The sequence below is a fragment of the Macrotis lagotis genome, chromosome 4, assembly GCF_037893015.1.
Source record: "Macrotis lagotis isolate mMagLag1 chromosome 4, bilby.v1.9.chrom.fasta, whole genome shotgun sequence".
In the NCBI taxonomy this organism is placed as follows: domain Eukaryota; kingdom Metazoa; phylum Chordata; class Mammalia; order Peramelemorphia; family Peramelidae; genus Macrotis; species Macrotis lagotis.
Window position 1 is genome coordinate 232,462,197 of NC_133661.1, and position 7,331 is coordinate 232,469,527.

Below are 7,331 nucleotides of genomic sequence, written 5' to 3' on the forward strand. Positions count from 1 at the left end.
CCCCACAGCACATTTTTGAAGAAGGACAGTGTCAAAGGAGAGAGAAAATGCAATGAATGGTAGTGGTGAGGAATGGATGGAGGGAATTACAATCAGCAAAAGCAACAGTCAAAAATATGGAAATACTACTGTGATGGATTTATGATAAAGAAAGTGATTCACCAGAGACAGAACTGAACACAGCTATCAGAAAACAGACTGAAACACAAACACACACACACACACACACACACACACACACACACACACAGCCATAAAATATGTTATAGCATATTGCTTTCAAGTTAAAATGTCAAATGTCAGCAATAACATTGATATCATAGTTGGAATTTTTAAAAAGAACAACTACATATGTATAAATTAAACATAATTTAATTCATCTGGAGGTTCTGAAAAAATATTATATCACATCTATGAGGGGGATGAATTTTTGACCAGTGGGAATTAACATACATTTTAAACTGTTTAATGAATGATTTTGATGATATTAAATTAAAATATTTTTGCACTAATATAACCAGTGCTGTCAAAATTAGAAGGAAAGCAGAAAGATAAGAAATAATCTTCACAAAAGAGAGGTCTGATAAAGATCTCCTTTCTAAAATATATAGAGTACTGCCTCAAATTAATTAGGTCACAAATCATTCCACAATTGTATCAAAGGTTATGAATAGACATTTTTCAAATGAAGAAATTAAAGCTATATATAATCATATGAAAAAATGTTCTAAATCATCATTGATTAGAAAAATGCAAGATAAAACAACTCACCTCACATCAATCAGAATGGCCAACATGAGAAAAAAAAAGAAAATTATCAAGGTTGGAGAGGTTATGGGAGGATTTAGACATTGTGGTCTTTCTGGTGGAGTTGTGAACAGATCCAACCATTCTGGACAGTCATATGAAACTATGCTCAAAGAGGAATAAAACTATTCATACCATTTGACCCAGAAATTCCAATTCCAGTTTTATATGCACAAGAAATTATTGAAAAAAGGGAAGTCTTACATGTTCTAAAATATTCATGGCAGTTCTTTTAGTAGTGGCAAAGAATTAGACATTGAAGGGATGTCCATCAATTGAGGAACTGCCAAACAAGTTATGCTACATGATTACTATGGAATATTATTGTTCTATAAGAAAACCATATATTTTAATCTAGAGAAACAAGGAATTACAGTATCTGAAGCTGAGTGAAGGGAGCAGAACCAAGAGAATATTCCACACATTATGAGATAAACATGGATGCAGCTCCTTTCAGTAGTTCAGAGAGCTAGGACAACCTTATTAAACAAGCTATGGACAATGTTATCCCCATGCAGTAGAAAAAACAAAACAAAACAAGCAAAAAATAATCCTTCAGAATCTGAGCCACACTACATTCACTTTGTAAAGAAGTATCTCTTATGTATTGATTTCCTTCAATCCTAATTCCTTATACCAAAAATGTCTAACCTGTAAACATGTATATCACAAATGTATAAGTACAGTATTAAGGTGAGTATTTGTTTCTGGAGGGAGGGGGGAGGGAGGGTGGAAGGAAATTCTGGAACTTAAAAATATCCATATGCATATGGATGAATGTTAAAAAGCTTTCATAACATGTATTTGGAAAAGTAAAAATCAATAAAAAGATGAAAATAACTATGATTCAATGAAAAGTGAGCTAATTATAGGCTGTAAGTCAAGGAAAATTTCAGTGATTTAAGAAAAGACTCTTGATCAAGTGCAGGGAGGAGGTAAGGGATGGCTTTATGAGATTGTGATGTTTGATTGATATCTTGAAAGAAAGGACATATAAATATCTGTAGATTGAAGGGCTCACACATGAATAATGGCAAAGAATTTAGAAAGAATAAAGGATATGTGGATATGTGGATAAATCAGAATAGTATGACCAAGTTGCAGCAGAACAAAAGGAAGAAAAGAAGAAATAAAACTAGAAAAGTAAGTCAGATCTAGATTGTAAAAGGTCTTGAATGTCACAACCTTAGTTTATTCATTCTTAGAAAGGGAATGGAATATCACTGGATATATTGGAAGAGAGGAATAACATGATAGTATAATTATGTTAGAAAGACTGTTTAAGCAGTATTATAAAGAAAAGGCTAAAAATGAAGGTCAGTTAGAATGCAGTTACAGTCATAACAATATCAAGTGATAAGAACCTACATCATAATGGAGGTGATGGGGTAGAGAGGTGAAAATGAATACAAAAGATATTATAAAATTTGAAAAGCCTTGGCAATAAATTGAATGGAGTGGGAGAGGAAGAGATAAGTGTTAAAAATGATTCTAAGCTTAGGGGCCTTTTTTGATATAAATCAAAATAGTGAAATTAAGTGCTGGGCAGTCAAGGAGTTTCCAAACAATAAATGAGGATGTTTGATTTGGATATGTCATAAATGAGGCATAGTCAGGAAATTCTTGCAATTATATCCATCTGATATTTGGAAATACAGAAATAGAATGATGTTGAAAACTTCGGGATGGTGGAAGTTACATTTTTGATAGTCATTTGCACAAAAGTAGATAATTTCACTGAGATGTAGTGTAATATGAGCAAGAGTAGATTGCATAATATTTAAGGGTTATAGGTAGAAATAAGGTCTATTGAGAAAGAGTCTGGGTGGTGATGTAAAGTGCATCCAGACTGGGAGGTAGGAACCCCGACTCTGCAGTTGAGCATCAGAGGTAAGAGATAAGTTGGGTGGGGACTTGGACCCGAAGTCAGAGGAGGGGAGAGGAACAGGGCCAGGGCATGAGTGGGAACCCCAGGAGGGTGGGGGGAGGAGAGCCGGCTCTGCTTCCCCCAAGGCCAGCTGACCCAGGCTCTTGGAACCTGGGCACGAGTGAAGCACTACTTTCAATGGAATCCCATTCTCTCCAAGGTCCATCCGGACCACTCTTCGAGAGCCAGTACTGCCCAGTATACGCTTATTGACTTGGCCCCTTCCGTGAGGTTGGGAGGTGGTCAGCCAGAGACACATTCTTGGGCTGCTTCTGAGACTCAGATACCTCAGAGATCCAAAGAAGCAGAACTCCACAATGCCCTCAACTCGACAGGTCCAAAGCATGAATTGTACAAAACCACCAAGCAGGGGCAGATGAAGACTAAGGATGCTGATATTAAGAACACTAAAAAGAGCTACAAACCTTTAAGTCAACAATGAGCTGAGGAAGAACTCAAGGAGAAGAATCAACTGTTAGAGCCAGCTAACAAGCATTTGCATGTGAAACTAACTGAAAGACAGGAAGAGGTGAAGGTCCTGACTGAAGGGATGGAATTGATGGAGAAATCTCAGGATAGCTTCTTGACAGTTTTGGAGAATTGCAATATTGATCCAGACAAAGAGATCCTGGGAAACCTGCAAGAAACAATGAAAAGGGAAATGGAGTCTTTGTTGGTCTTTGAAAAACTGAAAGATCAACTGAAACATTTTAAGCAGAAAGCTACAAAGAGAAAAGAGGACTTACAGGTATTGAAAGCTAAATTGAAGATAGATGAAGAGGAAAGAGCTCGAATCCTAGAAAAACAGGAAGCATTCAACAATGAAAAAGAAGAACTCACAATCACCTTTGAGGGAATGAAATAAATGTTAGCAATTCCTTAAGATCAGGTCAAACTAAAAGAACATTTCCTTAAATTTTCCTAAGATAGAACTTCCCTTATTCTCCCAACTAAAATATGATCAGAAGCAAAACTGGAATAATCTAAGTTTGTATTGAGAAATATTCCTGCCATAGAAACTTATGTTGTCCAAGCAATCAGATATGTGAATCATCTGTTGGTAGATAACCTTAAGATCCAACTAGGAGAACTAGACCTTTGGTTGCCTTCCTGTAATAACAATTCAGCTTGAGGGCAGAATCAGGAATTGAAATGACTTATCAGAATATTCAAGAAGTGTCCTTCCCATACTGGGTACTGGAAATTTAAAATGTTAAATTGTTTGTAGAGATGTCCTTAAAAGAAGAGGGGAGGAATGCAGGTAGATGACTAATATCTTTCTGAAATAACTGAATAGAATAATAAGACTTTGAATGATTCTTTATTGTGATCATTTTTGGCCCAACTCACCTGGTGTTTGGATTTGTTTGTTTGTTTATTCATTCATTTATTTAATCATTCATTCATTCATTTATATTTATTTATTTATTTACAAAATACTTCTATAAATAAAATGACAATTTTTTATACTAGCACAAAAATAAAAAGGGCCTATCAAAAGAAATGAGTAATCAAAAAGTTAAGAGAATAAACAGAGTGTAGCATTATAGAAGTCAAGGAAGAAAAATGGCAAAAAGAGTTGGTCTAGAATATCAAATGTGGAAGAAAGTTCAAGAAGGATGAAGATAAAAAAGAAGATGTTGTCTTTAGTGATAAAGATTACCTTGATTACCTTGTAGTAGTAGTAGTAGTAGTAGTAGTAGTAGTAGTAGTAGTAGTAGTAGTAGTAGTAGTAGTAGCAACAATGAAGAAGCAAGGAAAATAGATTTCATTGAATTATAAAATAGGTATTTAGAAAGTAGACTTAAGTAACCAGAGATTCTTCCTAGAAGTTTTGTGATGAAAATGAAGAGATTTTAATGATGATAAAAGATATTTTTATTTTATTGCTATTAGAGTAAGAGAGATATGAATATTTTATAGGGTGAAAGGAAAAGTCTGGTAAACAAAGAAAAATTAGATACCTGTGTTTCTTCTGACTAGAAAGTCTTGAACATAGGGACTGCTTCCCTCTTACCCTTGCATATAAAGTCTGGCACATTGCCCACACACTTAATAACTGCTTATTGATTGATTGGTGAGAGTTGGGGGAGTTTGATAGAGCATTTCTAGAGGATACAGGAAACAATGGAATTAAGTAAACAGGTGAAGGGGTTAATTTTGTCAAGGTAAAGGACTACCTCATTCTCTTGAGAAAGGAGAGAAAGAGTAATGATGGATGAATGCATTGAGTGGTTGACGAAAGGAGGAAGGTGATGAGGCAGTGTATGAAGGATGAACTTAATTTTCTACACAGAGTATAAGGTCTTTTGCTGAACCACAAGAAAGGTGAAGGTCAGAGCAGCTGATACTGTCTGGAATAAACAGAGAGGAGTAAGACAGAAGCACTAAGATGAATAAAAGAATTGCCATATTGGGGGGCGGCTAGGTGGTGTAGTGGATAAAGCACTGGCCTTGGAGTCAGGAATAACTGGGTTCAAATCTGGTCTCAGACACTTAATAATTACTTAGCTGTGTGGCCTTTGGCAAGCCACTTAACCCCATCTGCCTTGCAAAAAAAAAAAAAAAAAACAACCTAAGAGTTGCCAAATCTTACAGAGGGCCCAGTTCAGATTAGTGAGTATAATTTTATAATGAACTTAGCTAGCATGTTCTTTAGTTCTTCTTTCAAATTGTTTTCTTGTTCAGAATAGGAGCAGAGAACTAAGGACAAGGCAGGCCTAAAGGATAAAAGGTCAAGATGGTAAGAGAAAGGAGAGATGAAGTGAAGACTTTTTTTTAGTGGCTAATAATATGGTCAAGACTGAAAAGGCTTATGAAATTTTTTTCAATATCCATCCACAAAATCCTTTCTACAACATAAAGTTTAGACCAAATAAATCAGATTATTTCCAATCTCCTTTATTGTCAATACCTACAAGTTGCTGATTTAGTGTTTAAGTGGGATATGGGATATTCATATCACAATCAAAATTAATACTCAGTTGCCAGTCAAGGAAGTATTTACTGTGACTTCTCTCCCTCTACCCCCCACCAAAAAAAAATCTCACTTTACCTTCACTTTTTCCTTCCTTTTTCCTTGATATAATAACACATTTTGTAGCAAAGACTTATCAAAACAACAAAGTAATAATGAATCTTATCAAACAATGATGAAAATCTCATATACAGTAATTTTTCATGATATAAGCATGTATCTCCCATACCAGAAATAATATTACAATTCAACTATTCACCTCTAACTTTGAAATATCTTCTGGTAGAGAAAATGTGTTCTATTGAACTTTTTTTTCAAAATTTGATGCATATTCTGATTAAATATATGACTAATTTTGTGTTTTAATCATATATTTTTCCTTTAAAAATCATAGATTACACATGTGCTATGATAAATAATGAGAATATATAATACACTAAGACAGATGTATCAAATACCCAGCCATTTATTTACTTATTTCCTACAATATGCCAGAGTGCAGCCAAATAAATATTAAAATGTAACTCTGAAATATTTAACATAAGTAAATAATACAATAAAGCATGGCTATATTATATATGTTAAAACTAAGTCATATAAAAATTTCAGAGATCCTTATTTTGGATGAGTGGTTCTCTGAGTTTGTCACTACTGTAATAAGAGACAATTTCTCACCTCAATTAGCTTTCAATGTGATGAAAGATGTACATAAATACCTATAATATGATATGGATAATTTAGTCACTGTCTAAAGCATAATTCCAAACTCCCTTTTGGAGAATGGACCAAATTACAGTTATACCAATATTGTGTTAATGTTTTTGTTATTCCATACTTTCACAATAGTGACTAATTTTATCTGCTTTTATGTTTGTCAGACTTCTATGTATGGTGAAATGAAATTCCAATTTGTTTTGATTTTCTTTTATTATACTATGAGTGATGTGAAACAATATTTCCCTGTGCTATATGATTATGATAGTTTGCAATTCTTTTCAAATCTATGTTGTCCTATTCTTTGATCACTTAAATATTACAGAATGATTCTTGGTATGTATCTGTGGTCTTTATCAACATATCTTAAACATCAGTCCCTTATCAGGGCCTTTTGGTGGAAGTGTGTTTTCCTGATCAAAAAACTTCTCATTTTACTGTCATTGTTTGACTTTGTTATTGCAGCAGATTCTCTCTTCTGTCTGTTGACTGTCGCTTTGTCTCTCTGGAATTCTAATTGCTACTGTTTCCCCCCTCTCTTTTTCCCTTTCTCTTTTTCTCTCTTCTCTTTTCTGATAAGTTCTTTAATACTAACATCATATACTTATTTTGATCTTGTTATGGCTTATAATATAACATTTTTATCTTAGCAGTTTTTCCTGAGTTCTTGTCAAATAGGAAATAATTTTATTTAGTTTTTCTCTAATTTACATTTTTAGCCTCATGAAATATTGAACTATTGAACCCAACTGTTTCTGATTCTTTATTATCTAATCTGTTGCACTGATCTAATTGCACATTTTATTCAGTGTGTGAGACTGTATTTAAACTCTGTTCTTCCAAACTCCAAATTTAGTGCTTTTCTTTATGTCAGTTCTTTAACCTAAGTGGTACAAGAGAAGTTGT

General features: G+C 34.0%; 1 pseudogene; it reads left to right on the forward strand.

The window, feature by feature from the left end:
- The first annotated feature begins 1,830 nt into the window (after positions 1-1,830).
- Positions 1,831-3,617, forward strand: LOC141522874 (small kinetochore-associated protein pseudogene; annotated as a pseudogene).
- Positions 3,618-7,331: the final 3,714 nt, after the last annotated feature.